This window comes from Heptranchias perlo, unplaced genomic scaffold (genome assembly GCF_035084215.1).
Source record: "Heptranchias perlo isolate sHepPer1 unplaced genomic scaffold, sHepPer1.hap1 HAP1_SCAFFOLD_44, whole genome shotgun sequence".
Classification (NCBI taxonomy): Eukaryota; Metazoa; Chordata; class Chondrichthyes; order Hexanchiformes; family Hexanchidae; genus Heptranchias; species Heptranchias perlo.
Genome location: NW_027139453.1, coordinates 11,323,672 through 11,338,938, shown reverse-complemented (window position 1 = coordinate 11,338,938; position 15,267 = coordinate 11,323,672). Strand labels below are relative to the sequence as shown.

Here is a 15,267-nt window from a genome sequence, read left to right as displayed (position 1 = left end):
ATGGGCAGTGTGGTAAGTGGTGGATTTATATATTGTTAAATACGCTGCTAAATGGACATTTTCTTAAATGGTGGGTTTATATATCATTTAATACAATGTTAAATGGAGAGTGTGGGTAAATGTTGGGTTTATATATCATTAAATACACTGTTAAATGGACAGTGTGTGTAAATGGTTGTCTTATGTATCATTAAATACACTGTTAAATGGACAGTGTCGTTAAATGGTGGGTTTATATATCATTAAATACAATGTTAAATGAAGTGTGGATAAATGGTGGGTTTATATATCATTAAAGACAATGTTAAATGGACAGTGTGGGTAAATGATGGTTTTATATATCATTAAATAAACAGTTAAATGGACATTGTGGGTAAATGGTGGGTTTATATATCATTAAATCCACTGTTTAATACACATTGTGGGTAAATGGTGGGTTTATATCATATTAAATACAATGTTAAATGGACAGTGTGGGTAAATGGTGGGATTATTTATCATTAAATGCAGTGTTAAATAGGCAGTTTAGGTCAATCCTGTGAATTTCCACGTTAAATACACTATTAAATGGACAGTGTGGGTAAATGTTAGGTTGATAAAGCATTAAATACACTGTTAAATCGACGGTTTTGGTAAATGGTGGGTTTGCGTGGAGTCAGGGTGTGTTAATTGAAATTTCTAAAATGATAAAAGGATTCAATAAAGAATTACATAGAATTACATAGAACATATGGCATTGTAAAAGGCCATTCGGCCCAACATGTCCATACGACACACGAGACTCCACCCCCTACTTCTTCTATCCCTACCACCATATCCTTATATTCCTTTATCCGTCGCTTGTTTATCTAAGTTTCGTAAATGCATCTATTCTCGTCGCTTCAACCATTCTCTGGGTGAAAAATTTCTGCTGAATTCCCTATTGGATTTACCCCCAGAACCCTCTGCTCCTCTACCCGATTTAGACACTTATTATCCAAGCAGTTTGTGGCCCCCTTATTTTTCCTACTAAAATGTAATACCTCACACTCATTCGGTACAGATAATGCATTTCGTCTGATGGAGGAGTTCAGAACAAGGGGACACAATATTAAAATTAGCACTCGGCCGTTCAGGAGTGAAATCTGGACGCAATTTTTTTCACACAAAGTTTACTGGAAATGTGGAATTCCCTCCTCCAAAAGGTTGTGGATTCTGGGTCAACTGAAATTTTCACGGTTGTTAGCGGCAGATTTTTTTTGTTCACGGTGTGAAACGAAATCGATCAAGGGCAGGTAAATAGAATTCAGGTTGCAGAGCGGTCATGATCTAATTAAATGGGAGAACAGATTCGAGGGGCTGAATGGTCTACTCCTGTTCCTATGTTCTTATATTTAAACATGCGCTGGATTCCGGAATTTGGCGAATGTGAAATTTAATTAGAGTTTCTGTGCAATGACTTCAGCAACTGGAGGGTTTACACGATCCCTTTACATGGTTGTATCGTAGTATCATAATAGGTACATCACAGGAGTCCTTTCGGCCCATGATGCCTGTGCTGGCTCTTTGAAAGAGCTTTCAAATTAGTCCCTTTTCCATTCTCTTTCCCCAAAGCCCTGTAAATTTTTCCTTCAAGTTTTTATCCAATTCCCCTTTGAAATTTACTGTTGAATCTCTCTTTTTGCCCCTCTTATTTCCACCTTTTTTTTTGATCTCCTCTGTTCCTTCTGTATTCAGCCTGGTTCACTCCTGTATTATAAACCTTACATTCGTCATAAGCCTCAGTTTTCTGTTTCATTTTAATATCTCTCTCTTTAGTCATCCAGGGAGCTCCAGCTTTGGATTCCCTTCCTTTCCCCCTCGTTAGGATGTGTCTGCACTGTGCCCGAACCAAGTAGGCTCTGACTGGCTGTTTTTATTTAAGGCAGAGCTCCATCGGTTCTGAACTTCGCAGAATTCCAGGTGAGTAAAGATCAGAGAATCGGTGCAAGAGAATCGAAGGTAAACGTTGTTAAATATAGTTTTGTAAACACTCCCATTGTTCCACCCTGTGTCCAGTCAGAATTAAACAGTGAAACCCCGAAACCAACCTGCGATTTAATTACGTGGCCGGTTAAAAGTTCAGTACAAGAGATTCTGTATCTGTAGATTTTAAATACTAAGTTCCTGAAATTGATGCTTTTTGTAGCTGCCGCGATGCTGAACTGATGTGTCCAGGATTCTGGATCGCAATTCACCTCCCCTCATCCCCCAAACCCACGTTATCATAAGAATCTTGTGCAGTCGATAAACAGAGAGACAGGTCAGGACATCGCACTCTCTGGCGCCGTTTCGGAGTCTCTGCCTCTGCCGTGCGAGTCCCAGCAGTTCTCCCGCACCCACCTGGCAGGACAAGGCAATACTTGCACAGAATGTTGTTTTTTAATATGTGTGTTTGACAGTGCAGTCCTTCTAACACATCTGCTTTTACCGCAGCAATGCACAAACACAGCCTGCCGGCTCCGGGCATTTTATTGGTGCATTTTGAAGTACCCCTTCTACCGTGTTCTGGATTGTGCCGAGATTGCCTGAATTTACCCGCTACTCGGGGAGAAGATTATGTACTGGGTTGTTCCTGTCCGTCATTACTTTCCTTTAATTCCTGTCGTCACTTGTTCAATGCATTATTTACCAACATTATCAGGAAAGATTTAACAGGCTGTGACTCTGTTCTCTTTTAAGCTGAAGACGGAGAGGTGACCTGATTGAGGTCTTTAATATTCGGAAGGAGTTCCATAGGTCCGACCGAGAGAGGATGCTACCAATTGAGGGCGGTCCAAAACTAGAGGCCATGAATATAAGATAGTTACTAATGACACCACGATATAATTCAGGAGAGACATCTTATACAATAGCGAGAATGTGCAATTCGCTACCACGTGGAATGGTTGAGGCGAAAATTGCAAATGCATTTAAGGGGAAGGTAGATAAATACACGAGGGGGCTAGAAATAGAAAGATAAGTTGATAGGGTGCGATGCAATAGTGTGGGACAACGCTGGTGTTGAGCATAAATACAGTCAAAGACCTGTTGGGACAAATGGGCTGTTCCTGAGCTGTAAAATGCTATGTAATTCAATTAATATTTTAATTACACCAGCTCTTTCATCAACACAGATGCAGTCAGTAATAACAACCCTATATTGAGCAGGGATACTGTCAGAATTATCAGCCCTATAATGAGCAGGGATACTGTCAGTAAAAACAGGCCTATAATGAGCAGGGATACTCTCAGTAATAACAGCGCTATATTGAGCACAGATACAGTCAGTAATATCAGAGCTATATTGAGCACAGGTACAGTCAGTAATATCAGCTCTATGATCAATACAGGTAATCTCAGAAGTATAAGCTGTATACTGTCAGTTGTATCATCTCTGTAATCAACACAGATACTGTCAGTAAAATCAGCTCTATAATCAATACAGATCCTGTCAGTATATCAGCTCTATAATCAATATAGATACTCTCAGTAATATCAGCTCTATAATCAGTAGAGACACTGTCAGTAATATCATCTCTATAATCAGTACAGATACTGTCATCAATATCATCTCTATAATCAGTACAAATACTGTCATTAATATCAGCCCTGTAATCAGTACATACACTGTCAGCAATATCATCCTTACTGTCATTAAGAGCAGTTCTAAAATGAGTACAGATACTGTCAGTAATATCATCGTTGTAATCAATACCGATACTCTCATTAATATCAGCTCTATAATCAGTGGAGATACTGACATTAATATCAGATCTGTAATCAACACATGTCCGTAATATCGGCTCTATAATTAATACCGATACTGTCAATAATATCAGCACTTTTTAGTTTCACAATTGCTATGCTGAGATATGAACTCACGATCCGAGCGCTGTTCTATTACCAATAGGCTTGCACTTTGAAACAGTCTCGAATCGCCAACATGCCACATTCATTCGCCACATTATATCAGGGACTCTGAGTTCGCTCTGATGCTCAGACTCGGGATATCAACACCTCCCCCCACACCCCGGTTTTCGTGCCATTCGGGTGGTTTCTTTCCCACATAAACCGGGTAAGAAGAATCCAATCCCTTTGAACCCCAGATCCCCACTCCTCATAAGGAGTAGAGTGGATTAAACCTCCTCCCGCACTGAGGGGCCAATCAGAGATTTATGAATCCATTCTCATCCCACACTTAGAGGCCAATCAGAGACCCGCACTTTCCAGCAGCCACCGGGAACCCTGGGTGTTGTCACTCCCCCAAACGCAGAAGCAGAGGAGACAGAGGGGCATTCTGGGAGAAGTCAGCTCAGTCACCTCCACTGAGCAGTGGGCAGCAGAAGAAGCCCTTCAGTGACGACCAGGAGGAAAAGCATCCAGCAAATGAGACAGAGGGGCATTCTGGGAGAAATGGGCTCAGTCACCTCCAATGAACAGTGGGTAGCAGAAGAACTGGTATCGAGGAGCAGTTAAACCCGAAACACAACACTTGTGTTTCCCTCCCTCCTCCTCTAACCAAAAAAAAGAGGCACTGTGAGGAGGGCAAGCAAGTTGACTAGGAGGAGGATCGAAGTCACAGCCAACAGGTAAATGATTGGCTGGAGACTGGTAAGCTCTTTTTCTTTCCTTTTTTTTGACATTGTCGTTGTTGTTAAGCTAAATTAAGGGTTAAGTCATGGCAGGAGATCCCAGAGCCGTGTCATGTTCCTCTTGTGGGATGTGGGAATTCACGGATCCTTCCTGTGTCCCTGGTTCCTTCACCTGCGGGACGTGTGTCCAGCTGCAGCTACTGTTTGACCGTTTGACGGCTCTGGAACTGCGGATGGACTCACTTTGGGGCATCCACGATGCTGAGGAAGTCGTGGATAGCACGTTCAGTGAGTTGGTCACACCACAAATAAAAATTACTGAGGGAGATAGTGAATGGGTGAACAACAGACAGAGGAAGAGTTGGAAGGCAGTGCAGGGATCCCCTGCGGTCATCTACCCTCCAAAACAGGTATACCGTTTTGGATACTGTTGGGGGAGATGGCTCACCAGGGGAAGGTGACAGCGGCCAGGTTCATGGCACCGTGGCTGGCTCTGCTGCACAGGGGGGCAGATAAAGAGTGGCAGAGCTATAGTGAGAGGGGACTCGATTGTAAGGGGAATAGACAGGCGTTTCTGTGGACGCAACCGAGACTCCAGGATGGTGCCAGAGCCAGGGATGTCTCCGAGCGGCTGCAGGACATTCTGGAGGGGGAGGGTGAACAGCCAGTTGTCGTGGTGCATATAGGTACCAACGATATAGGTAAAAAACGGGATGAGGTCCTACAAGCTGAATTTCGGGAGTTAGGAGTTAAAGAAAAAAGTAGGACCTCAAAGGTAGTAATCTCAGGATTGCTACCAGTGCCACGGGCTAGTCAGAGTAGGAATGACAGGATAGCTACGATGAATACTTGGCTTGAGAGATGGTGCAAGAGGGAGGAATTCAAATTCCTGGGCCATTGGAACCGGTTCTGGGGGAGGTGGGAGCAGCACAAATTGGACGGTCTGCATCTGGGCAGGACTGGAACCAATGTCCGAGGGGGACTGTTTGCTAGTGCTGTTGGGGAGGGTTTAAACTAATGTGGCAGGGGGATGGGAACCGATGCAGGAAGTCAGTGGGAAGTAAAGTGGTGACAGAAACAAAAGGCAGTAAGGGAGAGTGTACGAAACATGACCGGACAGATGGTCTGAGAAAGCAGGGCAAAGACCAAGTGAAGTCCAAATTAAACTGCATTTATTTCAATGCAAGAAGTCTGATGGGCAAGGCAGATGAACTCAGGGCATGGATGGGTACATGGGACTGGGATGTTATAGCTATTACTGAAACATGGCTAAGGGAGGGGCAGGACTGGCAGCTCAATGTTCCAGGGTACAGATGCTATAGGAAAGATAGAGCGGGAGGTAAGAGAGGAGGGGGAGTTGCGTTCTTGATTAGGGAGAACATCACGGCAGTAGTAAGAGGGGATATATCGGAGGGTTCGCCCACTGAGTCTATATGGGTAGAACTGAAAAATAAGAAGGGAGAGATCACTTTGATAGGATTGTACTACAGACTCCCAAATAGTCAACGGGAAATTGAGGAGCAAATAAGTAAGGAGAATACAGACAGCTGCAAGAAAAATAGGGTGGTAATAGTAGGGGACTTTAACTTTCCCAACATTGACTGGGACAGCCATAGCATTAGGGGCTTGGATGGAGAGAAATTTGTTGAGTGTATAAAGGAGGAATTTCTCATTCATTATGTGGATAGCCCGACTAGATAGGGGGCAAAACTTGACCTCCTCTTGGGAAATAAGGAAGGGCAGGTGACAGAAGTGTTAGTGAGGGATCACTTTGGGACCAGTGATCATAATGCCATTAGTTTTAAGCTGGCTATGGAGAAGGATAGGTCTGGCCCAAAAGTTAAAATTATAAATTGGGGAAAGGCCAATTTTGTTTGGTATTTGACAGGAACTTTCAGAAGTTGATTGGGAGAGTCTGTTGGCAGGCAAAGGGACGTCTGGTAAGTGGGAGGCTTTCAAAAGTGTGTTAACCAGGGTTCAGGGTAAGCATATTCCTTATAAAGTGAAGGGCAAGGCTGGTAGAAGTAGGGAACCTTGGATGACTCGGGAGATTGAGGCCCTAGTCAAAAAGAAGAAGGAGGCATATGACATGCATAGACAGCTGGGATCAAGTGGATCCCTTGAAGAGTATAGAGATTGCCGGAGTAGAGTTAATAGAGAAATTAGGAGGGCAAAAAGGGGACATGAGATTGCTTTGGCAGATAAGGCAAAGGAGAATCCAAAGAGCTTCTACAAATACATAAAGGGCAAAAGAGTAACGAGGGAGAGAGTAGGGCCTCTTAAGGATCAACAAGAGATAGGTGAGATCCTGAATGAATATTTCAAATCGGTATTTACGGTTGAGAAAGGCATGGATGTTAGAGAACTTGGGGAAATAAATAGTGATGTCTTGAGGAGTGTAAATATTACAGAGAGTGAGGTGCTGGAAGTCTTAACGCGCATCAAGGTAGATAAATCTGCAGGACCTGATGAAATGTATCCCAGGACGTTATGAGAGGTTCGGGAGGAAATTGCGGGTCCCCAAGCAGAGATATTTGAATCATCGACAACTACAGGTGAGGTGCCTGAAGATTGCAGGGTAGCAAATGTTGTGCCTTTGTTTAAGAAGGGCGGCAGGGAAAAGCCTGGGAACTACAGACCGGTGAGCCTGAAATCTGTAGTGGGTAAGTTGTTCGAGGGTATTCTGAGAGACAGGATCGACGGGCATTTGGAGAGGCAGGGACTAATTAGGAACAGTCAGCATGGTTTTGTGAGAGGAAAATCATGTCTCACGAATTTGATTGAGTTTTTTGAAGGGGTAACCAAGAAGATAGATGAGGGCTGTGCAGTAGACGTGGTCTACATGGACTTGAGCAAAGCCTTTGACAAGGTACCGCATGGTAGGTTGTTACGTAAGGTTAAATCTCACGGGATCCAAGGTGAGGTAGCCAATTGGATACAAAATTGGTTTGAAGACAGAAGACAGAGGGTGGTTGTAGAGGGTTGTTTTTCAGACTGGAGGCCTGTGACCTGCGGTGTGCCTCAGGGATCGGTGCTGGGTCCGCTGTTATTTGTTATTTATATTAATGATTTGGATGGGAATTTAGGAGGCATGGTTAGTAAGTTTGCAGATGACACCAAGATTGGTGGCATTGTGGACAGTGAAGAAGGTTATCTAGGATTGCAACGGGATCTTGATAAATTGGGCCAGTGGGCCGATGAATGGCAGATGGAGTTTAATTTAGATAAATGTGAGGTGATGCATTTTGGTAGATCGAATCGGGCCAGGACCTACTCCGTTAATGGTCGGGCGTTGGGGAGAGTTATAGAACAAATGGATCTAGGAGTACAGGTTCATAGCTCCTTGAAAGTGGAGTCACAGGTGGATAGGGTGGTGAAGAAGGCATTCGGCATGCTTGGTTTCATTGGTCAGAACATTGAATACAGGAGTTGGGATGTCTTGTTGAAGTTGTACATTAGTAAGGCCACACTTGGAATACTGTGCACAGTTCTGGTTAGCCTATTATAGAAAGGATATTATTAAACTAGAAAGACTGCAGAAAAGATTTACTAGGATGCTACCGGGACTTGATGGTTTGACTTATAGGGAGAGGTTAGATAGACTGGGACTTTTTTCCCTGGAGAGTAGGAGGTTGAGGGGTGATCTTATAGAAGTCTATAAAATAATGAGGGGCACAGATAAGGTAGATAGTCAAAATATTTTCCCAAAGGTCGGGGAGTATGTAACGAGGGGACATAGATTTAAGGTGAGAGGGGAGAGATAAAAAAGGGTCCAGAGGGGCAATTCTTTCACTCAAAGGGTGGTGAGTGTCTGGAACGAGCTGCCAGAGGCAGTAGTAGAGGCGGGTACAATTTTGTCTTTTAAAAAGCGTTTGGACAGTTACATGGGTAAGATGGGTATAGAGTTATATGGGCCAAGTGCAGGCAATTGGGACTAGCTTAGTGGTATAAACTGGGCGACATGGACATGTTGGGCCGAAGGGCCTGTTTCCATGTTGTAAACTTCTTTAACACTGAGTCCAATTGTCAGCGTCTCACTGCAGCCCAGACTTAGCCCCACCCTGGGCCCTTCTGTACATTGAGTGTCCCATTGCAGCCCAGACTGAAAACCGCCATGGGCACTTTATTTCTGTTCATTGACCCAATGTCCCAATGAAGACCAGGCTGAGTCCTACCCTGGTCCCTTCCTGTATGTACATTGACCCAGTGTCTCACTGCAGCCCAGATTGTATCCTACCCTGGTCCCATCCTGTCTGCACATTGACAAAATCCCCATTAGGGAATATTTAGCCCCGGATATCCTGTGGAATCAGCGCTGTGGGACCGGGTGACTGAGTCTCATGACCCTGTCGCTGCGCCTCTTACTTCACAATGGGAGACAACGCTCGCTCAGCTCGGGCTTAAAACCTGGAGCGCGGCCCGTGAATGGGGACAGACAGGGAATCGGGCAAAATGATCAAGGACTGAGAGCACATCGCTTTTAAACAGAGACAGAATGATCCGGGACTGATCGCTCACCCCTTTTAAACAGAGACAGAATGATCCGGGACTGATCGCTCACCCCTTTTAAACAGGGACAGAATGATCCGGGACTGATCGCTCACCCCTTTTAAACAGAGACAGAATGATCCGGGACTGATCGCTCACCCCTTTTAAACAGAGACAGAATGATCCGGGACTGATCGCTCACCCCTTTTAAACAGGGACAGAATGATCCGGGACTGATCGCTCACCCCTTTTAAACAGAGACAGAATGATGCGGGACTGATCGCTCACCCCTTTTAAACAGAGACAGAATGATCCGGGACTGATCGCTCACCCCTTTTAAACAGAGACAGAATGATCGGGGACTGATCGCTCACCCCTTTTAAACAGGGACAGAATGATCCGGGACTGATCGCTCACCCCTTTTAAACAGAGACAGAATGATCCGGGACTGATCGCTCACCCCTTTTAAACAGAGACAGAATGATCCGGGACTGATCGCTCACCCCTTTTAAACAGGGACAGAATGATCCGGGACTGATCGCTCACCCCTTTTAAACAGGGACAGAATGATCCGGGACTGATCGCTCACCCCTTTTAAACAGGGACAGAATGATCCGGGACTGATCGCTCACCCCTTTTAAACAGAGACAGAATGATCCGGGACTGATCGCTCACCCCTTTTAAACAGACAGAGAATGATCCGGGACTGATCGCTCACCCCTTTTAAACAGGGACAGAATGATCCGGGACTGATCGCTCACCCCTTTTAAACAGGGACAGAATGATCCGGGACTGATCGCTCACCCCTTTTAAACAGGGACAGAATGATCCGGGATTGATCGCTCACCCCTTTTAAACAGGGACAGAATGATCCGGGACTGATCGCTCATCCCTTTTAAACAGGGACAGAATGATCCGGGACTGATCGCTCACCCCTTTTAAACAGGGACAGAATGATCCGGGATTGATCGCTCACCCCTTTTAAACAGGGACAGAATGATCCGGGACTGATCGCTCATCCCTTTTAAACAGGGACAGAATGATCCGGGACTGATCGCTCACCCCTTTTAAACAGGGACAGAATGATCCGGGACTGATCGCTCACCCCTTTTAAACAGGGACAGAATAATCCGGGACTGATCGCTCACCCCTTTTAAACAGGGACAGAATGATCCGGGACTGATCGCTCACCCCTTTTAAACAGGGACAGAATGATCCGGGACTGATCGCTCACCCCTTTTAAACAGGGACAGAATGATCCGGGACTGATCGCTCATCCCTTTTAAACAGAGACAGAATGATCCGGGACTGATCGCTCACCCCTTTTAAACAGAGACAGAATGATCCGGGACTGATCGCTCATCCCTTTTAAACAGAGACAGAATGATCCGGGATTGATTGCTCATCCCTTTCAAACAGGGACAGAATGATCCGGGACTGACAGCACATCCCTTTCAAACAGGGACAGCATGATCCGGGAGTGACAGCACGCCCCTCTTAAAGAGACACAGAATGAACCGGGACTAACAGCACATCCCTTTTAAACAGACAAAGAATGATCCGGGACTGACAGCACACCCCTTTTGAACAGACACAGAATGACCCGGGATTGGTTAAAGGAAAGAAACAGAAAGTAGGGATAAACGGGCCATTGTCAGGTTGGCAGGGTGTTACTGGTGGGGTGTCGCAGGGGTCAGTGCTTGGGCCTCAGCGATTTACAATCTATATTGATGAATTAGTTGAAGGGACAGTGTAAAATGTCCAAGTTCGCTGACGATACAAAGCTAGGTTGGAAAGTAATTTGTGAGGAGGACACAAAGAGTCTGTGAAAGGATAGAGACAGATTAAGTGAGTGGACAAGACGGTGATAGTTGTGGCATAATGTGTGGAAATGTGAGGATATTCACTTTGGAAGGAAGGATAGAAAAACAGAATATTTTAAAATGGTGGGAGACTATTAAATGTTGGTGTTCACAGAGAATTGGGTGTCCTTGTATAAGAAACTCAAAAATGTAGTATGCAGCTAGAGCAGGTAATTCGGAGAGCAAATGGCATGTTGGCCTTTATTGCAAGGGGGTTCGAGTACAAGAGGAGGGAAGAATTACTACAGCTGTACACGGCTTTAGTGAGACCTCACCTGAAGTATTGCGTCCAGTTTTGGTCTCCTTATCGAAGGACGGGTATGCTTGCCTTGGAGGCGGTGCAACGAGGGTTCACTAGATTAATTCCTGGGATGAGAGGGTTGTCCTATGAGAAGAGATTGAGCAGATTGGGCCTGTACTCTCAGGAGTTTAGAAGAATGATAGTGATCTAATTGAAACATATAAGATTATGATGGGGCTTGACAGGTTAGATGCTGAGAGATTGATTCCCCTAAATGGAGATTCTAAAACTAGGTTGCATAGTCTCAGCATAAGGGGTCGGCCATTCAAGACTGAGATGAGAATGAATTTCTTCACGCAGAGTGTTTTGAATTTTTGGACCTCTCTACCCCAGAGGGCTGTGGATGATGAGTCTTTGAATATATTCAAGGCTGAGATCGATAGATTTTTTGAATTGTGATCAAATTCCCTCCTATCTCCTCTCTGACTTCATTTAACAGTCTCGGGTGCGTTATTTCTCAGTGACTTATCCACCTCGGCTATTAAATTCAGATCCCAATCCTTTTCTACAGTTATCTCGAAATATGGTCCCACATGCTCCACTGTTACAACAACATTTTCACATCTGCCATCACTTTTAGAAACTAAAGGAAATGTGTTGTTTCTCCCCAAAACCTCATCCATCACAGCCCAATCTTATAGATACTAGATCACATCTCTCATCAATCTAACTTTCCAAATGTGTTTGGAATGATTTGTAGATTCACAGACATAACACACAATCTGAACTCCAATTCATTGGACTGTTGATCTGTTCTCGTTTTTCTTTGCTTTTAATATTAAGTTACGTCTTCTGTCACGACTTCAAAACCTCCTTCCTTTTTCCTGCTCATAAATTTTCACTATTTCACAAATCTTCTGTTCCTGCTCCAACAGTTTTATTATTTCCACTCTCCAGTCTCAGATCCGGATATTTCACACGATCCAGTCCTATCAGGTGAAACCCTCCCACTGCTCTATATACCCAGTCTGTTAAACCGTTGTTGTTTGTCGGTTCAGTTCGTAACCGTCCCTCCACTTCGTCCTGAACTAACCCTGTGCTCCCAAAAACATGAACCCTTCCCTCCAGTTCCATCCCTGCAGCCGGACATTGACCTGCCTCATATTGTCCTCCTTAAGCAGCCCAGCGCAAAACAATCCAGAGATCACCACGTTAAGGCCTAGTTTTTCAGTCTAGAGCTCAAATGTTAATATTCCCTCTCTCAACGGAGCTCTTTCCTTGTTATTGGTTCCGGCCATGACTATTTTCCGCTCTGCTTTCCTTCCCAGAGAGTGTCCCACCTGTTCCAGGAAGTTCTTCGCTCTGACACCAGGAAGGTAACTTACTTATTGGGACTGCATAGAGCTGCGGAAGAATTTGTTTATTCGCCTGACTATCGCTCTCCTATTCATGTGCCCAACTTGCCTCTCACACATGCCCCTACTCCCTGGTTTCACACTATTATTCAGAAGGACCATCCTGGGTCGCTGTCGCTATCCACCTTACAGTCGAAACACCAGATATCTATTGAACAGTTCCAGCACTGAGATCCCTCCATCTATGACTGCACTGGCCCACTGGATTTTCACTCACTTCCCTCTATCAACACAGTATCTGCTCGGTTTCCTCTTCCTGAGTGAGCTGTAGGTTCTTGCTCGTGATCAGTACCCTTTATCAGGATATAATTGATATTGTAAAGGTTGATCTGAACCTACCGGTGACTATTCTCATTCTTGTTGATGAAGTTGGATCTTCTCCCCTGTTTGGACCTTCAGCCATGGTGGTGACAGGCGTTCCAAGATTCTGCTGCTCTGTAATAAATATATTAATAGCAGGGTTAGACGGAAATATTAAGATGAGAAGGATAAAACATCGCCTTGTCGCGATATCAAGTCCCTACTCCCCCATCAGCACAACAATTGTTAGCTCTGGGATCGAGCATTTCCCGACTGTTACCAACAACTCTCCACATCAGGTGCGGCACAGACAGCTGGCCAGGGAAAACCAATGAGTCCCGCAGACCTCCACAACCAGTTCTAGACGGCCGAGATTCTGCACTGGGAGCACCCATTGGTAAGATTTAGTCTCCGTGCAGGACAGCACCAGATTATCCCTGAGCTGGTGAATATTCTGAAGAGCAATATGGAGCGAGGTGATGAGTTCAATGATTCTTCACTCGGTGTTACCCAGTCTGGCGCTATTGTATTATTTTATTCACAGATTTGTTGCAATTTTTTGATTTGTTGAGTTTTGATATTAAATTCTGGCATTTTATGAACCTGATATCTACCTACATACACAATACGGAGCTGGGTGTGATTTCTCTGCTCTCTCTGGGTAGTGACATTGTCCGTGTGTTCATGGAGATGTGTTTTGGTTGGTGCTTCTATTTGAATATATTTACCATATCTCTCACGGTATCAGCACCTGACTAACGTTTGCCGATGACACAAAGATTGGTGGCATTGTCAGCAGTGTAGATGAAAACATGAAATTACAAAGCGATATTGATAGAATAGGTGAATGGGTAAAACTGTGGCAAATGGAATTCAATGTAGACAAATGTGAGATCATTCACTTTGGTTCAAGAATGGATAGAAGAGGGTACATTCTAAATGGTAAAATGTTAAAAACAGTGGATGTCCAAAGGGACCTCGGGGTTCAGGGACATCGATCATTGCAGTGTCATGAACAGGTGCAGAAAATAATCAATAAGGCTAATGGAATGCTGGCCTTTATATGTCGAGGACTGGAGTACAAGGGGGCAGAGGTCATGCTGCAGCGATACAAAACTCTGGTCAGACCGCACCTGGAGTACTGTGAACAATTCTGGGCACCGCACCTTCGGAAGGACATGTTGGCTTTGGAGGGAGTGCAGCGTAGGTTTACTGGAATGATACCCATACTTCAAGGGTTAAGTTACGAGGAGAGATTACACAAATTGGGGTTGTATTCTCTAGAGTTTCGAAGATTAAGGGGTGATCAGTTCGAAGTTTATCAGATATTAAGGGGAACGGATGGGGTGGATGGAGAGAAACTATTTCTGCTGGTTGGGGAATCTTGGAGGTGGGGGCACAGTCTAAAAAATAGAGCCAGACCTTTCAGGAGCGAGATTAGAAAACGTTTCTACACACAAAGGGTGGTAGAAGATTGGAACTCTCTTCTGCAAACGGCAATTGACACTAACTCAATTGCTAAATTTAAATGTGAGATATATAGCTTTTTGGCAATCAAAAGTATTCAGGGATATGGGCCAAAGGCGGTTTTATGGAGTAAGATCACAGATCAGCCATGGTATTATCAAATGGCGGAGCAGGCACGAGGGGCTGAATGGCCTACTCCTGTTCCTGTTTTTCCTATGTTTCCGAATTTTACACCGTTCAATAAAATTAACACTAATGTATAATGTTATCAATCGTGTAATCTTAAACTGGTGCTGCACAGTTATCTTTGGATTATCTTTAGGGGTCTTACAATCTCAAAAACCACCACAAATATATAAGTTGTCGATTTGAGGGCTGTTTTACAATCATAATTCTCTATTGTGTGTTTGTCTCTCTGTGTGTGCGCAAAGGCAAGAGCAACAAATTAAACTATCAGTCCCGGTGCTTGCCTTTCCACACTGTCGGAATGTAAAAGCGATTCATCTCGGTCAGTAAATTTCTATAAACTATAGTTGAAGTTTTCTCGAGCATAAATGTGCAGCCAAGATTGAGACCTTTTAAGATGCAGTTATCTGTTGTTTCAGTCACGCTCACACTAGTGTAATAAACGGACAACAGCAACAAAAACTTACATTTACACCTACACTAATTATATTAGTTTAATCAAATACAAGATTCATTTGAGCAGTTACTTCCTTTTTTATATAAAGCCTAGAGATCGGGCCCTAAAACCTGTTGGTAATTTGAATGGTTACTTTTTATGTAAAGATTAGTGATGGACCCTCCGACCTGTTGGGAATTTCAGTCGCTACTTTTTCTAAAGATGAGTGATGGGCCCACCGACCTGTTGGTAATTTGAGTTGTTAGTTTTATTTAAAGAT

General features: G+C 44.2%; 1 long non-coding RNA gene across 13 annotated transcripts in view; it reads right to left on the bottom strand.

Annotated features, from left to right (window-relative positions):
• LOC137312936 (uncharacterized) overlaps positions 1 to 15,267 on the bottom strand; it is a 142,194-nt gene that overhangs the window by 119,377 nt on the left and 7,550 nt on the right. For all 13 annotated transcript variants that reach the window (XR_010960928.1, XR_010960938.1, XR_010960926.1 and 10 more), the window contains one exon: positions 12,938 to 13,033. This is a non-coding gene — a long non-coding RNA (uncharacterized lncRNA). The remainder of the gene's footprint in view (positions 1 to 12,937; positions 13,034 to 15,267) is intronic.